Source organism: Rhipicephalus microplus, chromosome 7 (assembly GCF_043290135.1).
Source record: "Rhipicephalus microplus isolate Deutch F79 chromosome 7, USDA_Rmic, whole genome shotgun sequence".
Taxonomy (NCBI): domain Eukaryota; kingdom Metazoa; phylum Arthropoda; class Arachnida; order Ixodida; family Ixodidae; genus Rhipicephalus; species Rhipicephalus microplus.
In genome coordinates, this window is record NC_134706.1 from 24,880,900 (window position 1) to 24,903,452 (window position 22,553).

Consider the following 22,553-nt stretch of genomic DNA (forward strand, 5'->3'; position numbering starts at 1 on the left):
ACCACGAATTGAGGGGCCCGTTACTTCCAAGGAGCTTCGTCAGCGGTGATATAATCGTAGCAAAGTTTCGTATGAAGCGTCGGAAGTATGAGCACAGGCCCACGAAACTACGCAGTTCTTTGACGGACGCAGGTTTGGGGAATTCAGCCACGGCCCGAAGCTTGGCTGGCTCAGGAAGAATGCCATCCTTAGACACGACGTACCCTAGGATGGTGAGTTGCCGTGCTGCAAAGCGGCACTTCTGCAGATTTAGTTGCAAGCCGGCATTGCTCACACGTGCGAAAACTTCTTTCAGACGTTGGAGATGCGTGGAGAAATCTGGGGCGAACACAACAACGTCATCGAGGTAACACAAGCACGTGTGCCATTTCAAGTTGCGCAGAACTGTGTTCATTATGCGCTCAAAGGTCGCAGGAGCATTACATAGACCAAACGGCATGACGTTGAATTCGTACAAGCCATCGGGTGTGATGAACGCAGTCTTCGGTCAAGCGTCATCAGCCATGGGTACTTGCCAGTACCCCGAGCGCAGATCGAGAGAAGAAAAAAATTCGGCTCCGTGAAGGCTGTCATTTGCGTCATCGATGCGCGGCAGTGGGTAAACATCCTTGCGCGTGATCTTATTGAGCCGTCTGTAGTCCACACAGAACCGCACAGAACCATCTTTCTTCGCGACAAGAACAACAGGAGACGCCCATGGACTGTCCGAGGGCCGAATAACGTCGCGTCTGAGCATATCATCAACCTACTCGTTAATTTCCCGACGTTCAGCAGGCGACACGCGGTAGGGACGTTGCCGTAATGGTGGATGGGCACCAGTGTCGATACGATGTGTAACAGCAGACGCGCGACCGAGAGAACTTCGCCCGACATCGAAAGAAGAATGATATTCTCGCAGCAGGTCCAGAAGCTGGGAACGCTGTACCGACGTAAGATTGTCATCAATGTAGGGGCCAAATACATCAGGAGATTATGAATCATAAGTGGAAACAGCGCTGACGGTACACGAACTGGGACAACGCGAGTCATCAGGTACGTCCAGGACTTGTGCGTTATCCACTGGTTCCACTCTGCCAAGACATTCCCCTCGAACCAAGGTAACAGTGTACGGGGATGGGTTGGTCACAAAAATAGCGGCGTTGCTCTGGGTGATTGGCACGGTCGCGAAAGGTACTAGCAACCCTTTCCTTCGGCAAGCATGGTCGGATGGCGAAACGAGCGCAATTGTGTCGGAGAGTCCAGCGCAGTAGACAGGTACACCCATCACCGAGCTTGGAGGCACTAAGGTGTCGTCTTTCACGAGAATCTTACTCAGTTTTGAGGGGCTGTCTTCCGGCATCAAATGCAAGAAGGGTGAGAGTTCAATTTCGGCATTGGCACAATGGATGACGGCGTCGTTGCGGGAAAGAAAATTCGAGCCCAGGATGACGTCATGAGAGCATGCAGGAATGATGATGAATTGGCCGACATACAGAAAGTCCTGAACGACAACGCGAGCTGTGCACTCTGCTGAAGGATGGATACGATGTGAACCGGCAGTACGAATGGACAACCCAGAAATCGGCGTCGTCACTTTTCGAAGCAAGCAGCAAAAGTTTTCGTCCATAACGGATACTGCAGCTCCAGTGTCAATAAGAGCAGACGCATGAACACCGTCCACAAGCACGTCGATGACATTAGATGGGCGGCTCTGAGGGCTTTCACATCGCAATAGTATCGCAGTCCTTGCGTCGGGGACTGCGACGACTAGATTTCCCGCTCATGAGTAGCCGAACTTGGCCTCCTGGGGGACAGGGAACGACGTCGTGGAGACGGCGACCTTCGAGGAGATGGACCTGGGCGAGACGGCGGTGGCATAGACGGTGGTTCGTCGTGATAGGGACGGCTGAGGTGGCCAGCACTAGGCGAAGAAATTCGAGCCGGCTGTACACGATGGCAATAACGGGCTACGTGACCAGCGTAACCACAGGCAAAGCAGATGGGCCGGTTGTCGGGTGTGCGCCATCGGTTCGCTGGGGTAGGTGTTGTCCATGACGCAAGAGCCGATGGACGGAACGGTGGCTGGAAAGGCTGCAGGGGGTGCTGGAGCTGAGTCTGAGAGGTCACGTCAACATACGTAGCCGGCATAGCCGCTGCAAAGGATGGAGGTCGTGCGGCAGCTTCGGCGTAAGTCAGTGGGGCAAGCGGTTGAACGACTGGAAGCGGCCTGGCGACCACTTGGGCGTAACTTGGGGGCGCAGAGGCCGGAAGCTGTTGTGGTTGGTACGCAGGCATGACCTCCGCTATTTCCTGCTCAATTTCTCGGCGGATGGGTGGAAGAATAGTAGTGGCCGATTGTTCAGCAGCCGGTGGGTGGGCAAAGTGCAGGAGAGAGAACTGCCGCGCGATTTCCTCACGTATGAAAGACTTGAGGTCTGCCAGCAGTGCCACCTGATCACAGCTCGCCTCCAAGCCTGCAAACCCTGCATCTCGTGGTGTGGAGCGACGGGTCATCGAACGCTGCCGGCGGAGCTCCTCATAGCTCTGGCACAGCGTGATGACCTCAGCTACTGTGTCTGGGTTTTTGGCAAGCAGCATCGTGAAGGCATCATCGTCAATGCCCTTCATGACGTTCCGGATCTTGTCTGATTCGGACATGCTGTCGTTGGATTTCTTGCACAGGTCCAGGACATCTTCTATGTAACTGGTGAATGACTCACCGGCCTGCAGAGCGCGTTCGCGTAAGCGCTGCTCGGCTTGCAGCTTACGAACGGCAGGGCGGCCAAAAACGTTGGTGATAGCGGTCTTGACCAGGTTGCGATATCGGACGCGTGGTTGTTGTACCACAAGCTCGCAATGCCCGCAAGGTAAAACACCAAGTTTGTCAACTTGCCGTCCTCGTCCCATTTGTTGGGGACGCTCACGCGCTCGTAAATAGCGGGCCAGTCCTCCACGTCAGTGCCATCGGCGCCCGTGGAGATGGGTGGATCTCGGATCCTGGGGACACCGGGACAAGGGGGTGTCATGGGAGGAGGCGTTTGCTGAGAGGCGTCGTGGGACATGGTAGATTGCAGGGTACGTGAGCGCAGTTCCCAGGGCATCAAAGGGGATCGTAGCACTCTCCACCAATTTGTTACGGCGTTTATTAGCAGGCACACAGCGAGTATAGACAATGGCGACAGTAACGGCCAAGCACGGACTCCCAGCGCGAGCGGCGTCCTTTTTTGGGTAGCCCCACTAGAGAACACTTGAGAGTTTGACCCACTTCAGTGTTCGGCGGCTTCTCTACACGTTAAAAACAACTGCAGTGAACTAGAGCTTCTATATATATATATATGTATATATATATATATATATATATATATATATATATATATATATATATATATATATATATATATATATATATATATATATATATATATATATATATATTGCAGTGAAGAAGAGGAGCTTCTTCAGCAGCATTTCTTGGCGCATCAGGGGCATCGCCATCAGCATAAGCTCGTGCTTGCTGCGCTTGGCCGGACGCTGCTGACTGCTTCGCTTTCTGCGTTCTGCTCTCCAAATAAACCCCGTTACAAGTGGTGGTGTCTGCTGGGTTTCGATCACCCTGGAGCTTCGGAATCGCATTTTACCATCCATTATGCCTACCGACGCAAGCGCCGCTCCAACTCCTCCACCGGCACCGCCTACTGTTCTCTGCACCGGTTCTCTGCGTCTGCGAGATCCCCCTGTTTTCTCAGGCACAGAAGACAAGGACGTTGACGACTGGATTTTAATGTACGAGCGAGTGAGTACTCCCAACAAATGGGATGACTAACTGGCAAGCTTTTTCAGAAAACAAAGAATGTCATTAGGAAGCGTCAAATCATGAAAGTCTCAAGTACAACAGACAAAATAGAACTGGCAGAGCTTTCAAAGTTGATTAATCGGTGTAAAGGATGCGATGTAAGAAGGTATAACATGGAGAGAATTGAATACGCTCTGAAAAACGGAGGAAGCGTCAAAGCAGTGAAGAGTAAATTTGGGATAGGCAAAAATCGTATGTAAGCACTAAGGGACAAAGAAGGCAAAATAACTACCAATATGGATAAGATAGTTAAAATAGCGGAGGAGTTTTACAAAGATCTGTATAGTAGCCGGGACAACCACGACTTTAATACTATAAGAACTAGCAGTAACCCAGATGACACCCCACCAGTAATGATAGCAGAAGTCAGAAAAGCTTTGGAGAGCTGTAAAGAGGCAGAGGTTCTGATGAGGATAAGGTAACATCAGATCTGCTGAAAGATGGAGGACAGATTGTCTTAGAAAAACTTGCCACCCTGTTTACGAGGTGTCTCCTAACGGGAAGAGTACCAGAGTCCTAGAACAACGCTAACATCATCCTAATACATAAAAAAGGCGAAGACAAGGACTTTAAGAATTACAGGCCGATCAGCTTGCTCTGTGTAGTATACAAGCTACTTACAAAGGCAACTGCTAACAGAGTAAAGAAAACATTAGGATTCAATCAACCATAGGAACAAGCAGGATTTCCAACAGGCTACTCAACCAAATTCATACTATCAATCAGGTAATAGAGAAATGCTCAAAATACAACCAACCACTGTACATAGCCTTCATAGATTACGAGAAGGCGTTTGATTCAGTAGAAATATCAGCCGTCATGCAGACACTGCGGAATCAGGGCTTCAATGAAGTATATATAAACATCCTGGAAGAAATCTACAGGGGATCAACTGCTACCATAGTGCTTCACAAAGAAAGCAACAGAATACCAATCAAGAAGGGTGTAAGGCAGGGGGACACAATCTCCCCAATCCTATTTACCGCGTGCTTACAGGATGTTTTCAGAAGCCTAGAATGGGCACAGTTAGGGATAAGAGTTAATGGAGAGTACCTTAGTAACCTGTGCTTCACCGATGGCATTGCATTGCTGAGTAAGTCAGGAGACGAATTGCAACTCATGATTATGGAGTTAGACAAGGAGAGCAGAAAGGTGGGTCTTAAAATGAATCTGCAAAAAACGGAAGTAACGTACAACAACCTCGGAAAAGAGCAGCGTTTCGAGGTGGTAATAGTGCGCTTCAAGTTGTAAAAGACAATGTCTACTTAGGGCAGGTAATAATCGCGGAACGAAACCACTAGATTGAATTAACTAGAAGAATAAGAATGGGGTGGAGCACATTTGGCAAGCACTCTCAAATTATGAGAGGTAGATTGCCACTATCCCTCAAGAGAAAGGTATATAACAGCTGTATCTTGCCGGTACTTAGCTATGAAGCAGAAACCTGGAGGCTTACAAAGAGGGTTCAGCTTGAATTGAGGACGACGCAGCGAGCAGAGGAAAGAAAAATGGTAGGTGTAACCTTAAGAAACAAGAAGCGAGCAGAGTGGATTAGGGAACAAACGGGGGTTAAGGATATCGTAGTTGAAATGAACAAGAGGAAATGAACATAGGCCTGGCATGTAGCGCGTAGACAGGATAACCGCTAGTCATTAAAGGTAACTAAGTGGATTCCCAGAGAGAAGGTAAGCGGGTTAGGGGGAGACAGAAGGTTAGGTGGGCAGATGAGGTTAAGAAGTTAGCGGGTAGAAATTGGCAGCAGCAAGCACAGGACCGGGTTAACTGGCGGGACATGGGAGAGGCCTCTGTCCTGCAGTGGACGTAGTCAGGCTGATGATGATGATGATGGTGGTGATTATTATTATGATGATGATAGTGGAGGGCTCCGGAAATTGCGACCACCTCGAATTCTTTAACGTGCTCTCAAATCTGAGCACACGGGCCGACAACATTTTCGCCTCCATTGAAAATGCCGCTGCCGCAGCCGGGATTCGATCTCGCAACCTGCGGGTCAGCAGCAGAGTACCTTAGCCACGTGACCGGCGGGGCCCGAAGTTAAGGTATGTAATCACACAAGCATCCACATTAGGTTGCTAAGATAGATAGATAGATAGATAGATAGATAGATAGATAGATAGATAGATAGATAGATAGATAGATAGATAGATAGATAGATAGATAGATAGATAGATAGATAGATAGATAGATAGATAGATAGATAGATAGATAGATAGATAGATAGATAGATAGATAGATAGATAGATAGATAGATAGATAGATAGATAGACAGGCAGACAGACAGACAGACAGACAGACAGACAGACAGACAGACAGACAGACAGACAGACAGACAGACAGACAGACAGACAGATAGATAGATAGATAGATAGATAGATAGATAGATAGATAGATAGATAGATAGATAGATAGATAGATAGATAGATAGATAGATAGATAGATAGATAGATAGATAGATAGATAGATAGATAGATAGATAGATAGATAGATAGATAGATAGATAGATAGATAGATAGATAGATAGATAGATAGATAGATAGATAGATAGAATGGAAGTGCCTGCACACTGCTGAACAGTGCTTCGCTTTAGAAAAGATATGGTTACCGCCCACGAGTCCTCTTAGGGGAACACACAATATGCCCGGTAACTCTCTTGTATTTCTGTATGCACGCGTGTTTAGTACGGAAGCTACAAAACCGCAGTGGTCGAGGGCATCGTGTCAGCCTCTACGACTCGCTTCTTACCGATCGGTGCGTCAGTCGAGGCGTCAGTTGGGAGGGTATGCGTCACGTCTTCTACGTCAGCCGCCGTAGGAGTGGAGACGCCTCCTTTACGCTTGCCTCCGCCACCGGGACCATCACCGAGCGCCTCGTCGTAGTAATCGTCGGTGCCGCTGCCCGAAGCTGCGACGATCCCCACGGCAAGGAAAGCGAGAGAGGAAGCACGTGTAACATCGAGACGTACCAGAGGTGTTTTTAGGCACTGATGCTTCACGCGGAAACTAATATTGACACGAGACACAGAGCTATTAGAACATACACACACACTTCGTGGAAATACATTTCTATGGCCTCAAAACATTTTTTGGGGGGGAGAGCTGTCACAAATGAGTTCCTGGAAATCCCGCAAGATGACGGAAGAGTTACAAAAAGCACAATTCAGAAACACCCGTTTGTGGAGCAAAGACACAATAAAATCCTTGTTCCTTTCATTTTGCTACCACTGAAACCTCCCTTAAAGAGCCACTTACCGGGCCCCATAACAAATTTTAGTTAGACCGTGGAAGTTGTTGTGTGTCCGATGGTGAGCATTATGCCACAGGATCTTTTTTCAATCGGTTCATTACGAGCAGAAAAAACTTTTTTTAGGCGCTGCAAGACGAAGGTGAGAGAAGGAGAGCTCGAAACCCTTGCCGCTCTCCCGCGTAGCCTTCGCAGGCGAAATATCTTCCCTACCCTCTCCAGAATCCGTCCGAGAGGTCACGTGCGCATGACGTGCCTGAACAAGCCCAACCCCCGAGCACGCGAGCGGCGTTGTTTTGTTGACCAACCTGTTGACCAGCGCTATTTTATGGTCTACCGCCTGTGTCTGCTGGATGGGAAACGCTGGCTTAGACACGGTAGAATAGATTAGCCCAATGAGTGCGCGAACGAATAGGAGCGTCACTTCCGCTTCCACGGCTTTCATCTGATCGATGCGCTGACCACGGGGTCACGAACGCATGCGAAACAACAGCTCATTAGTCGCCCATCTCGTCGCAATCACGGGAAAATAAGAAAAAAAAAAACACGCCCATTCGCTTATTGCGTCTCATTAGTTATATAAAGTTTCGTAGATCTCTTCGAGCAACAAATTTCATAAACTACGCATGCCGGGTTAAATGATTTTCGCCATATCCCCGCCGTGGTGCTCTAGCGGCTAAGGTACTCGGCTGCTGACTCACAGGTCGCGGGATCGAATGCCGGCTGCGGCGGCCGCATTTTCGATGGAGGCGAAAACGATGTAGGCCCGTGTGCTCAGATTTCGATGCACCTTAAAGAATCCGAGGTGGTCAAAATATCCGGAGCCCTCCACTGCAGCGTCTCTCATTATCATATGGTGGTTTTGGGACGTTAAACCCCACATATCAATCAATTTTTTGCCACGTCACGTGCCAGTGTTGGCCACGTCAGAGCACAGTCGTCTACGTAGAGGACCAACGTCCCTGCACTGCCGAGTACGGAGGGCAATTCATGCGTGCAAGTCATGCCCTCATCTTCCGGACAAGCGTCCGCGAAAGGACAAGGGAGCAGCGTTCATCTTGAAATTTGCCCCATTTCCGCGGCGCGTAGTGTTCCAAATTTTGGCAGATGTGATTGTGAACGCCCCATCTACACATTTCGCTTGTCAGCTCAAAATTGTCAAACCTGGTGAGTGGCCTTTTAAAGTGAAGCCAAAGAGGTTTTAGAATTCAATAAATTGGGTGCGTATCTACAGGTTTGGCTGCAAACGTCATCGAAAGTCATCAGTCTTTTGCCGGCCTTCTCTTGTGCATAACACTGCATTTTTAGCGTAGCCTAAGAAACACTCGTGTCTTCAGAATTACGCATATATGTATTTATTGATAAAGGAACACACGACCTATTACTTACGTATTGATGTTGAGCCTTAGATATGTGTAATATCTGCTTTTTGATGGACAATGATAACAAGTAGGAACGCAGTCACTAGATTAAGATGGATGTCTGTTCAGCAAGTGTAAGCTTTGGCCGGGTGGCTGAATCATTTCGTGTGACAGATAAACAGACGGACAGACAGACAGGCATAATTGTCAACGCAATAGCGTTAAATACATCATGTCACAAAAACCCACCGCCAGCGTCGGCCCCGTTCGTTGTGAGCGAAAAGTCGTCTGTGTGTGTGACCGAAAAATCAAGTTACCGAGATAGCCACGAAATGCCACTATTTGTCTACGCGTGCGCGCGCGATCACATTGAAAATGCCGCGCATTCAAAGAAAAAAAAAAGTGGTCAAGGTGACGAGGCATGATAGTTTCTTTTCTTTGCCACCCCTCCTTGCTTAGCTTCCAGCGCTTTCGTCGGGACGAGAGGAGAGAGAATGTGATTGCAGCGTGTGACAAATCTTTGTAACTCCACTCGCACTGGACGGATTCTTAAAATTTTTGCAGCATTGAATTCGTGAGGCAATAAGCTCTTCTAGCGAATTCCTTTTATGGTTACTTGCAAAAGTGTTTCAGGGCCCCTTCAACGCATTTTGTTCAACAGGTGTCACGACGAAAATGAGCCCATTCGGCGACAATAGCGCGCGCTCGTACAATCTACTGTTTGTGTGTTTGTGTGCGTGCGTGTGTAACGAAACATGAATGGGTATGTACTTGGCGGTTGGAGGGTGCACTAGGGGCCGGATTTCGCTGTCGCGTTCACTCTTAAAGACGAAGCTTAAGGGTCCCGCAATTTCTTGCATTCAAGTATGCCAACAAAGACTCTCGTCTTCAAAACATCGTGCTTAACAAGGACCGACATTACAGTCGACAATGTCATAACTGTCGCTATGTCCGTCACAGCGTTGGATCTTTAGAATGTGCGAAAGAAACGTTCGCCTTGCTCCGCCTAGACGAGCAGGCTGAAAGTGTAGGCGTGGGAACTACGCTATCCACGGTTTCTTTGGCAGATCCGTGCGGCACTCCGACGAGCGGTTCATTGCTGCTGTTCATCGATCCGAACTGCGAGACCGCTGTTTATGTGGCAATGGCTCCAGTAAGTATGACGAGGCTGAAAATTCCGCATTCTAATTATAATATCTAATAATGATTGTGGTGTTTTTCGTCCCAAAACAAAGATATGATTATGAGAGAGGCCGTAGTGGAGAGCTCCGGCAATCTTGACCATCTGGTGTTCTTTAACATGCATTGATGTGACACAGTATACTCGGGCCTCGGTGAGTTCACCTTCATTGTAATGCGAGCGTAATGGCGGGGTCCGAGCCCGCGACCTTCGGTTTAGCAGCCGAGCACCCTAGTCACAATCCGCCGAGGCGGACTTTGATTACGGTATCTAGAACAATGACATAAAGCTGAAAGCTGCGTGAACACGCGCCCATCGTATCCTAGACCGTCAGTTTGATGACGGTCTAGAACTCATGACGTGTCGTCGCCAGAGTTCATCGAGGAGGCCCCGCTTCAGTATAGTGGTGCCGCGTCGCGGGTAACGCGGCATACCGAAAATGACGTCATCACGCTCACTCGTTATCTCAAGAGGCCCCGCAGCCATGCACAGCCGCTACTTTCTTCGTCAAAAAGCGATATTCGAGCTCGTCTTTTTCAGAACTCGTCCCGCCTCACATTTAGAATTAAGCAGGAGTGCAACTGTGCTTACGCTCTCCCGATTCGTTCTTTTTGTAGCGTAAGCCGTGCTTGAGCGGTTTCGTGTGGCTCATCGAAAGCCGTGCTGTGCAGGCCTCAGGAACAGTGACGGCACACGGCCCACGGCTGGCACGTCGGCATAGGCCTGAAAGCTCTTAAGAGTGACGCGTCGCTAGCGCTTGGCTTGTGAGCGCTTGCGTCCAAAGCTCACGCTATGCATGTCCTGGTGCACCTGAGCTAAGCCACTGCTAATTTTTCTGAGTGCTTCAGATTCTACTTAAAGGGTCCCTGAATCAGAGGTTAAAATTAAGTTGCCAATGTTGAATCTGCTCAAGAAAGTCTTCAGAAAACAAGTTTTGGCGTGTATTTTTCAAACAATGCCGTAATAGAGAATATTAAGCGTTTGAAGACCCAGATGGGGCCTTGACGTGTTTCGCTTTTTTCTCCGGCATGGTCCGTAGGCTCATCTCTCTCGCTGACCGAGTGCTCAACCGCTGATTGATTGATTGATTGATTGATTGATTGATTGATTGATTGATTGATTGATTGATTGATTGATTGATTGGTATGTAGAGTTTAACATCACAAAACTGCCATATGATTCTGAGAGATGCTTTCTGGAGGGCTTCGGTAATTTAGGCCACCTGGGGTTCTCTGACGAGCACACGGGCCTACAGCATTTTCGCCTCCATAGAAAACGCAGCCGAAATTCAATCCCGCGACCTGCGGGTAGGCAGCCGAGTATTACCACGGCGAGTTCTCAACCAAGAAACGAGATTTGGTTCGCGGAATTTGAGGCACACCAACAGCTCGCATGTGCTGCCACGTTTAGCACTGTTCATCGTGAAACCACTCCGACTCGACTGGCATGTTTACATGAAATATATATATAAAAAAAGGTTGGATGCGAATGAGAGGCTCTTAGTACAAAACCAATTCCCTGTGGATTAATTGAGCCGTTTCGATTATCAGAGCATTCTGTTGAGTGCAAGACTCTCGTGTACTTACCATGGTGGCTAAGGGTAACAGCCGCGAAGATTGTCAAGGCCACGGAAGCGATGAGGATGGCAATGATAAGCACAATCAGGTACCAGTTGCCATAGCTGCCCTTGGAGCTGGAGAAACGCGAATCAAAGAGCGGGAACTGACTCAACACCCCTAATCACCGAACGACAACACATAAGGCACTCAAGAGATTGCTAACGCGTGATAAGTGTGAACACGATTTTGTGTACTTACTCCGCATCTGCGTAACAAAGCACAGTAAAAAGGGGTGATAATTATTGCAGTTTCTGTGCGAAAAATGGCGATGCTCTCAAGAGCAATACGAATAAAATAAGCTCTCCAGCAAGATATGGTGTGTACGGTGTGCACGCGCTCGGAGTAATAGGATAACCATGGAGGAAGGCAAAATGCAGGAGGTAGCATGACGGCATACCCAGCCTTGTCAAGCCGACCCACTTTGAAGCCATCGACGTTGGCCCAACACGTGACCTTTTGCGCAAGGTCACGCCAGTAAGGAGACTTGCCAATACTTCGAAGTACGACGCCCGGTAGCTTTTAATCAAAACGCGCTGCTGGTTCGGCGCCATGGAGGAAGGAACCAGCGAAGACCGGCCGGCTCACGCAGGTGGTTCAAAGGCGGAACAGCACCGAAAGTACAACAACCTACCGCAAGCTCTGACGTTTCGATCACGTGTTTGGCCGACAGGGTGCGCTTCACTCGTTTGACGTAATGCTTTCTCCTCTCTTTTTCTTCCTCCATGAGAATAAACTACAGTACCAGACCAAGGTTCAGCAGCACTGGCAACAGAGATTCGCAGCTTGCGCTGAGCATGCACGAAGGCGTTCCAACTATCATTTGTCTCGCTATACGAAGACGCGACTTTCGCCTGCCGACGTCGCTGCCTTTCTGCGGCGCTTTTTGCGGCGGTATCATTAGATAATGCTATCACACTCGAAGCAGTACGAAGCGTAGAAACACCGTTGGTGAAATCTGCCCTGCTCCGACCAGTGTATACTATTCACACGAATATGTGCCCAAAAGCGCTAGACACATGGTGCTATTCCGCTTTCGATCCGCCATACTACGCTGTACGAGGCATACAATGATTCTGGACGCATGAAGCGAACGGGTTATCATGTTCGCATGCAGCTTGGCTTACTCGTTCGTTCGCAAAACATCGTATCCTCTCCATTGAGCGCTACACACTCATCCTTACACAGCCTTGCTTCGTTTCGAGAGAACATAGCCAATAAAGCTATGCCTTCGTCAGTGAGAAACATCGCAGCAGTCCACATTTACTCGTGACTCCGAGCAGCGCGGACACTTCCGCTACAGCCGTTCGTGATCAAACGCGAGCTCATCGTCGATCGCTTATTTCTGCCAACACGATAAAAACTTTCGCTTTTATGTGACACGTCTACACGCGAAACTATTTTTCTCGATGGCCCCAAAGAAGGTGAGAGCGAATATCGATATGAGCCGATCGATATGCCGCTGCTTACCAGCGAAACGGCCTCCGATGGCTGCTCAATACTTTGATAGTGGCTTGAAAGTGGTCGTGGCCTCGCATAAACAGCGCACTTCAAACATTTTATTCCAGCACGAATAATTTCATGTCAGAAGTTTCTCTGATGCTTCTCGTGCCACTGTCCACAGCAAGATTGACAAACGCTAGGATGACCGAAGCCGCTGGAGCGGCGAGGACAGAACCAGCGACATGAGCGCCACCATTGTCATGACGTCACACGTATCCCGCTCTGCTATTGGCTGTGGCCACCAGACCGGTGTCGCGGCTGCTGCGTTCAGCAAGTCGAATGTCCTCGTGGCGCGATAATCGTATCTGCTTGAGCTTCCACCGAGATTCGAACCTTCACCGTGAGACGCGTTTCTTGTTAGCTTGGTTTGTATGAACGCGTTCTCAGACACTTCGCCGGTGTTTGAAATCTCGGCAGTTCAAAAAAAAATTATGTATTAGATAGCGACCATCTCATAAGTGACATTATGCTCTATTAATATCAGGAAGGGACGTCGAGCATGTTTAAGTATCAATGGCTGCATCCAAAAAGAAAATCATGAGCTACATACCCTTTCTGGATTTCGTATCCTGCTGTGGGCATGTATGGTTTGCAACTCGCCGTATAACTGCATGGGTTCGTTTCTGAGCAGTGATCACGCGTGAAATGCCTGTAACTTATCTGTGTGCGCTTTAAAATCGTGCAAGTGTTATCGGGATGTCACTGATACGCGTGATGTTGACCGTTCTGAAGACGCATGCCTATTGGGTTTGATCATTCCTGATGTACTCGCCGTTCACACGTTCAGCGAAAGTATAGCTTACCCGCTCCTTCAGCTGAAAAAACACAACGGAGGGACTGACGTTTCGCGAAACACAAAGTCGAATGTCAGCAGGAATGGCTTCGACTTTCGAGCGGAGCATGCAGTACGAAATATGCAAGGGTTCAGTGAATCTGCAGGCATGAGTATAGACAAACAGCTGGGCGCCCCTGAAGTGACGAGTGTGTTCACGTGCCACGCTTTCTCTGACACTATACCCCAAACGAAATGAGACAAATCGTGGAAATTATTACAGAATAATCTATATACTAATACGAATTTCAAGTATAAAGCGAGTTTCAGAAGTAACCGATATCTATAGCGGGATATTCAAAGAGAGTGATAATGGGGTCAACGAATAGACGAAGAAATCACCGCGAACGATTGTAGTTCCCTCAAAGCTATACGGCTCACCTGTACTCCGCCTTTCATGATGCCGCCCTTTGAGCTGCCTGGGTTTTCTTTTCGTTTGAAAGAGCGTCTTTGGCTGGATATTTTTGTTTCAACCAAAAGCTTCTAAATAATGTTAATTGAAGGTTCTTTAATGACATCTCCATTGTCGAACTGTTTACTGTTACTGAAATTGGGTGCTTCAACAAGAAAGAAAAAAATGAAACCCTTGGACGTTAAACTCTTTTCCGGCAAGCAATCTTCGAACTTCTATTGATTAGTTAAAAACTTACTTTTCATTTGGGTTATTCCTGACTCGTAATCTGGAACATCAGGAAAAAAAGGCACTTGAAGGTTAGAAGTAAAACTGATCTACAGTAGACATAATGGCAAAAACAGTTGAAAAGCCTGTCCTTGTATCTGTTTCACGAACAGTGGAAACGTTTAAGTACACGATTCACATGTAACTAAGAAAGAAAACAAAAGAAAGATTTGGAGAACAAGAATTACAAACGTTCGCCCAAAATTACACACAAGGACCCTAAAGTGACAAGGGTGCGGCTTCAAAGGTTCGGGAGAGTTCACCTTGCCAGCAGAAAAAGCAATTACACTGCCGTAAAAATATAAAAACAATGAAAACACGCATCTCGCAACCTTCCTCTGGGGAAACTTATCAGGCTGGTAACCATCCCATGCCTCATCCTTTTCATGCAGTACGATGCGTCAGTCTGATAATGTGGTCTTTCAGATACGCCATGTGAGCTCGTTCGAGAAAATTCGGAATGTCGTTGTACTGTGTACAGACATGGGCGCCCATTGGGGTAGCCCATCAGGGGAACTCGAGTGAGAAGATTTGTATCACCCCCCCCCCGCTTTCTTCCTGTCCTTTCCTCGCGTGGCTTCATTTTCTCGTGATCGTCAGTTTTGTTTTGCGCTAAAAAATATCAGTCCCACCCTTCATTCCCCCACCCCCAACCACAAGCTTATACGTAGCGACTGATACATGGTAGGCATACGAAAACACGGCCATGTAGTATCGCACTTGGACATTTATGGAAAAAAAATATTCCCACATACGCAATGCATTACACTCCAGTATTCCTTTCTCTAGCCTACCAATACCTACTAATAACAGCCACTCCTCGTGCGAATGCTGGTTGTCTTCAGCAACTAGAATATTTGGAGGGTTTATGAAATTCCGGGTCACCGAACGATGGCGTCGATATCTTGTAAATGTTCAGGCAACCACAACTATAAACATGTTTGCTGTTGTCTGAGTGCTTTGAAAGGTAACTCGTACGATATTAGGCTGCGGCCCCCGATTTGGACCCGAAGGTAAGCAGGATTCACTAGGTTGATGCATTAACAATTTTATCATTTTCTAGTTGACTATGGTCCCACCAGATGGCTCCACCTATTTTACCTCTCCCGTGTTTTTTTTTTTTGTTTTTTTTTTGAGTTTCCAATTGTTGAGGCCCAGAGAGTCCGGCCCTAAGAAATAGTTAACAAAAACCCCACTGTTACTTACAGAACGAACTTTCCGGTGCGTCGAACTCAGCTGAAGATCAGGAAAAAAATGTGGTACTGTTATTCACAAAGGAGAGATCGAATGTCTATGCGAGTCGCTGCGCAGATTCAGTGTTAAGTGATGTGTGCCATTCATGTACGAAATCTCTCTGAACATTTAAGCGTATCTCTAATCAGTTGTGACGGAGCAGTGCACTGCGCTCAATTCTGTAAACATGAAACATTTTCTTACTGGGCGAATTTATACCCATGAAAAGTAAGACTGAATATACAAGCGACACACAATGTACCAATAAGAATGGCTATCCCCGATGTCACTCGTTGTTAACCTGATTATCTTTTATACCCAAGGCTGGTAAAAGAAAGGAATGTTATCGAGGGTTCCCGTTTTCATTCGGCTACTCGCGTTGTGCGATACCTTGTCGGAACAGTTTAATCGGATAACTTGCGTTTCCCCCGGTAACAGTTTTCAGGATGAAGCCGCGGATCCCACGAAAATGAACGTGTCTGCCTGGCAGTATACTTACTGGCCCCCACTTCTACTTATAGTGGCGATAACCCTGTAGAACTGGTGCGCTGTAATATTAGCAGTAATGAACTCACATTGCCCGGAGCTCGATCTCGAGTATGCTGTGGTTGCATAGGTGGTCTCTGTGTGCGAAGAAAACAAATAAAGGTGGTGTTGGGAGTTGTAAAACGATTCACAAACACTACAAAGGTCCAATCAAGGGGGTGTAGGATTACTCGAAATAACGAGTTAATATTGATAACATAACTTGCTATAGGAACGCGAGAATTCCTGTTATGGCGACTAGATTGCACTGTAAATATATTACTTCCGAATCTGGACGCAGCGATGCACTTGTCTTTGAGAAACGGGCGTTTCGTGTCGTGACCGCATAATTCTGTCACGTCTGTATTGTAAAAACAGACACAACCGATGCTTCTAATGTGGCAGAAGGAATCGCTGTCACAATAGGTAATTAAGAGAGGAAATGGTTGCAAAAGCCTGTAGACAAAGGAGACCTCAACGAAGCTTGCGACAGATTACAAGTTAACAAACACGCATCATTTTTTTATTCAAAATAAAAAACATTGTAATCATGCAAAGTCGTACTATGTAATATTTCTGAGGTGGTAGAAGAATACAATGCTTTTTCGTATTATTGGAAGCATATCGATACGAAAAATGCACTATGGGATTACCCCGAACATTTGATCACGACCGATCTCATGAGGTAAAGGACAAGGATATTTGGACAATTTAAAATATACAAACAAGTACCGTGGGCTGACTACATATTTTCAAATTAGCAATTGACGCTTCAAATCTTAATTACTTAGCATTCTTAAGAAAGAAGCAAAGCAGAACGTATCGGCAAAATTCCCTGTATAATCGGTCAACCCCTTCCATTGGGAACGAGCCATGTGCAGAGAAAAAGAACAACAACAACAACAAGTCCGAGCGCATTCATATTTCTTTCAGTAAAGCATCCCCAATACGTACACATATTTTTACTACCACATCCTAAGACAACGAAGGAGTCTTTTCACTCCTTTTGTGTGTGATTCCTGATTTGTCACGTATGTCACTCCCTATAGACATGTTAACTCTCTTTTAGGTCCAACGACTCTCGTACAATACTGCAGTGATGCCCAAAAAAGTTAAGGTGTATTTATGAAGAAAGTAACAATCACAGAAAATGGAGTGAAAATAGTTTTTTTTTTTTCAAATTGCATGATTCCCTCGAGTTGATACGCACAACCGTTGAGCACGCACCACGGTCAAGATTTGTCGCATGCATACAGATAAATTTCGCCCTACGCAGTGTAGCCAAGAAGTGCGATATATCGATCGGCTTAGCGCTAAGTGCTGGCTATGTACAGGGACTATCGAAAATGCCCATGCAGTCCATGCTGCCACATAAATAAATGAGATAGTGGCCTGGGAACTTTTGACGAATTATATGCATGAGCTTCACAAAGAGGTGGCGAGGAGTACACTACCCTGGTGCCAAGGGTAATAATGACGAGAAAGAACTCGCTCCCTCAATTTTCATATCGTAGAGATTTAGGACTGTGTTAAAAGCTATACAGTATAGCACACTTTAGACCCCTTTTTTTAGTAACTTCTTCGTGTAAAAACCGATAAGTGTTTGTTGCATAATTTACCTTTTTTTTTACATTGGCACAATGTTGATGACGGGGACTTCCGCTCCATCATTGCCGTGCTGCCACAGCTTTATTGATGATCTACTGTGGCAGCTCTGTGAAAACCACGCTGAGATTTCAAAACGACAACAAAAACATGACGTCCTGGGGGCCAGCTTCAGCTGCTCCGGCCGCTTTACAATGACCTTCACGATACGTGAGAACGCAAGTATATATCGAGCTTCGAGTTGCTGCTGAAGGAAGATCGGTCCATATTGCCCCCCAAAAAAGGTCAGCAGCACCCTCGTGCGTCTGACATAGAGAACAGTAACGGCATACACCTTACGACCTTACAAGCGTGCCAACGGCCACTCTTCAGCCCTAAAGAATGCCGTCAAAATGGCGCCATAACTTGAAACACGCCTGAGCGAGAACTTCTGACTTCTACTTTCCTGATAGATAGTAAACGCCAGCGACATGCAGTACGTACCCATCGCAAGAGGAAAGCGTTACTGTAACAGACCTGCTGGACTCGATAACAATGGCTACCTTGCTTTTTTTTGTTTTTTTACTTCAATGTGGGGCACGTACCCACTCTGGGAGATTAATGATGATGATGACGTTGATGAAGGCCTAAATGCATGGCTCTCACCAACTCTGTGGGATTGGTTGGTTAGTTGGTTCCTCAACAACTTGGCGCAGCCCACCTAGGGGGATAGGTTATGAATGGGACGGTGCCTTGCTTTTTATATTCATTCACTTCTTGAAAGGAAGTGTTGAACTCATTCAGTAATATAGGTACTAATTTATAGGTGTTGGATTTCTAAACAAAAAAAAACCTTTAAAAGGGTAACACAATGAACACACACACAAAAAAGAGAAAGTCTATTTAAAACAACTGAGTTTAGCTATGTTTAGCATTCCATTCTTTTAGATTCTCGTAAAAAAATTGTAACAGCGGTAAAAACGCTCCTGTGGCTTTGTGGGATTGGCCGTCTCGCGGGATTTTTTTTTTCTCTCATACTCACGAGGAGGGGCTTGATGATGAACGTGGTGCGTTAATTTACTAATTCAAAACAAACGACCCTAAAATTTGCCACACTCTGGGGCAACTTTCAGGCCCTAAAACAACTTCAAAACGACACGTATGCCGGTTGTGGTAACAAGCCGCCAAACAGGAAGTCAATGAAGTGCGTCGAAAAGTGGCGCGCATGTCGCACAGCGAGTTTTCTTATGTGTCTAAAAAGAGTTATTTTTACTGGTGCTGGTGAAATCCTACGTGCTCGCTTATTGTTTACCGTGGCATGTGTAAACTCTACGAACTTGAATCGATGGGTGCCCGCGCCACGCACTTTTTGCGAGTTTCACAGAAGTGGAGCAGCATTTAGCGAGGGATGCATGGCCGCGCAGTGAGACGAAGGACTGCGACTTGAGCGTGAATACGACCAAAAGGCTTGCCGCGAACGGCGGTTCTCTGATACACCGCTAGATGGCATAACTGCCACGGGAGCAGACGAAGAAGTGATCACAAGGGAAATACAGGGGAACAGCAGCTCCGTTGCTTTCTTTTTCTTTCATGCTGGGCGGAATAGGGGGTTTTGAAAAATCGCAAAGAGTTTTAAAAAATTGCTGAAGTGGAAGTTCTCGCAATGCTTTGCCAGCAATCGTGAAGCCCGCCTTTGTCTTCAAAAGATCTCAGAAAAAATCTATTTTCTGGTGGTGCCCACTTAGATATCAAGTGGCTTTGACCTGTCGTCTAAAGGCTACGTTAATTAAAAAGTTAAAAGTTAGCTGTTTCTGATGATGTGACGCACACAGATGAGTATCGATGCCTTAATCTCCATTAAAATTTGCCTTAAATTTGAGGCTTACTAAAGAAAACTAGTAACAGAAGGGCGCACTTTGAGCGCTATCTGCCCAGAAAACGTTGCCTTGTTAAACTTGCTTGGCATCCGAAGAGAACGCTCCTTCTGAATCGCCAAACGCCAAGAACGGTACACTGATAGGCGAAATGATTTCGTAGGCTCATCGAGGTCATCAAGGGCATGAAGTGTTATTAAGGAACACGGGACGGCTTCAAACTCTCCCATAGTAGAGTACCCTGTACTCTAATTCATTACCCACTTTTTCTACCCTCCCCCCCCCCCCCGAACGCCAACATCTCATTAAGCCCCTAGTAAGATGGCTGCCATAGCCGCCATCTCACGGTGGGTACGGCTTCACTCGTGGGCGATAACTTCCACTCCAGCAATTGTTTTTGAACCTCCTTGGTTTTTCGGAGGGGGTGGAGGTCATTCACTTGAGAAGTGAGCAAAATGATTATTTCACCGAGCCGACCTTCTGAATTCATATAGCCTTTAGAAGTCCGGCGCCACACACACACGCAGGCAGTGGTTTGGGCCAGATCATGTCGGTAGTAGGCCAGATTTTAAACATATAGGGACATGCAGTAAATGTTCCTGAATTCTACACTCCTACACTCGTTAATTCAAAAAATCTGATCTTATCCGGTTCTGGCCAACATATATACACTGTTTGATGGCCACAAGCTCTCATAATATCGCTCGCAATTGGCCGAAACGCGCTTAACGTGGATATGCGAGGACTTCCTGAACGGGGCACCACATCGTCGTCGTCGGCCCTGCGAACCGCAAGACTACGAAAGACATGCCTGTTGGCGTTTACTACCATGACCTCTTGTCGTTCCAACGGGCGTGGTAGCGATCCTTTATCGCATTATTTGCGACAAAAGCTTTCAGCAGATACTCCAAATTTGACTAGTTTGACGTCGAAAATGTGGGTATCGTCACGTGCGCGTGATGGCGGTGGTGGTGCACGACGGTGGAGGAGTGCAGGCCACGTGCCGGACTAATGAAGACACGCAAGTCTTGGGTCGTGATCACATTGTCGATTAGGTCGCAATTCGGTGAAAACTCCGGCTTTTACATTACTTGTATGCTTAATAAGTACAGCATTAACACAGTCATCAAGATAATGACAGTGTATTATTAAGAAAACCATTTTTTTATTCTTCTGTCTAATATTTTACATAATTTGGAATTCGTATATTTGCAGCATACATTTTTTGCTCCCATGAATTCCAAAACAACGAGCTCTGACTCTACTGAAACATTCGTATACAAAATGGAATACTAACGCTACGAAAAGACCAACGCACTATATATACTTTTTTTTTTTCAATAGTGAATTCTCGTGCCCGACGAGAAAGCGGCCTAGCTACGCAAAAAAAAAAAACGGAAGTGCGAATTGACCTTCAGAAACAAATCTCCTGGCGAGTGCGTCACCGTTATACAAAGGCACGAATAAGCACGTCACAACAAATGTAGCCCTTAAAGTACGCATTGCCAAACCTTCCTTTCGCTTGCATCTCCTGACGTGCCCATCCGCTGGAAACTGCGGCATATATGTAACGTCCCCGCAAAGCTGGCCTAAATATATACCAGTTGCAAAGCTGCTTTTGAACGCTCCTCTACATACATGCAAAAGGGAGTTATCGTGGTGAATGCATCTGCAACTGCTTTAATTAACTTCTTTTTTTTTTCCTCTTATACTAACTATGCCACCTGTATCGGCCATTTGCGCTATCCAAGCATTAACACGATGCGGCGACGTTGAAGCAGCATTTCAAGCGCATCGAGGGACAGCCGCCGCTCTGCGTCTTCCGGCGCTACGACAGGCTACGGTATAGCGCAATTCCGACACGTCCGAGTCGAAATTTGTTGGGGATTTTCTAACGATAGCGATCTGTACAAACAACCGAGGCGAATTTCCGCCGCCCTTGATGTGTTCCATAAAATGCCCGTATCCACGATACCCCCCCCCCCCCCCCGCATTGTATGCACGTGAGCGAAAGTAGAAAGTTTGCGAAAGTTGCCGATGATCACGACCCAAGCAGAGATATATATATAGGTTGCGCCGACCCGTGCCGTGCGGAAAAGTAGCATGACGGGGTTCCAGTGAAGAGAGAAGGCGGCGCTGTTTCTTGGGGCAGGAAATGCAAACTTTGCTGAGACGAACGTGGACGCGCACAGTATCTCAATACAAATAAGCAAATGGTGGACAACCTTGTTACGTGTTGTGATCTGTAGTCACTAACATCGTATTCCATTGCGCGAGAGTTTAGAGGAGCTACGCCAGATCAGATGCTATAGGAGTCAGCTGGTGCTAACCTTATATATAAGCATTTCAATTCATAGCTATCTCATTGATTGCTTCGCCCTTGTAACCAAGCTGAGTACTTTCGTTGTGTTTTCAGCCGTATTTACGCATCTGTGGCGTCGGCTTAACTTACTCTCACCCATGTCTTTGCAATCAAGTACACGGCCTGCACTTTGGAGAAAGTATTGCGACATCCAGGTCTCTTGACAAAGCTTGCCAAGAAGAAGGGTCTCGCCGCGGGCGAGGTGACCAGGACGATATGAAGTTGTCTCAGGAGCGTCCAAGGTTTGCACGACTTAATGCGAGTCACAGGCGTCGTCTGGGACGGATGGATGGATGGATTGATGTGGCTGTCACCCTTTAGATCGGGCGGCGGCTACCACCACCTAGCTGTAGTACTTAGTCAACCAACAACTAGATTTATCTTTTTTTTTTCTTTAAATAGTGAAGTTGAGGACTGGTACTTTGCAGTGAAGGGTTTAATTTTCACTCGTGCCTTGACTTTAGCCACCAATCAGATAACCTCCTTAAGTAATTCTACCCGCTTTAAGTCTATTTCGCCCTACCTGTCCCTAAACCCCAGTGCTTTGAAAAACTCTACGCCATCATCCTGAACTATAGGGTGAAGTCCTTTACAGAACGCTTTCAAGTGTTCGGAATTTTCCCCCTGCTCTCCACATGACAGGGAACGCGTGACGTGCGCGCCCCCTGTGGACGGTCGCAGCATGCAACTGGAGGACCTAGACGTGGACTG

The 22,553-nt window shown here is 46.9% G+C and overlaps 1 protein-coding gene across 1 annotated transcript in view; it reads right to left on the bottom strand.

The window, feature by feature from the left end:
* The window catches only part of LOC142767350 (uncharacterized), a 40,596-nt gene extending 26,275 nt beyond the window's left edge, over positions 1–14,321 (bottom strand). Inside the window, exons 1-3 of the mRNA XM_075868834.1 lie at positions 14,236–14,321; positions 11,221–11,327; positions 6,596–6,754 (exon numbers count right to left, since the gene is read on the bottom strand). The gene's annotated coding sequence lies outside the window, so the exon portion shown is untranslated. The remainder of the gene's footprint in view (positions 1–6,595; positions 6,755–11,220; positions 11,328–14,235) is intronic.
* Between the last annotated feature and the right edge of the window lie 8,232 nt (positions 14,322–22,553).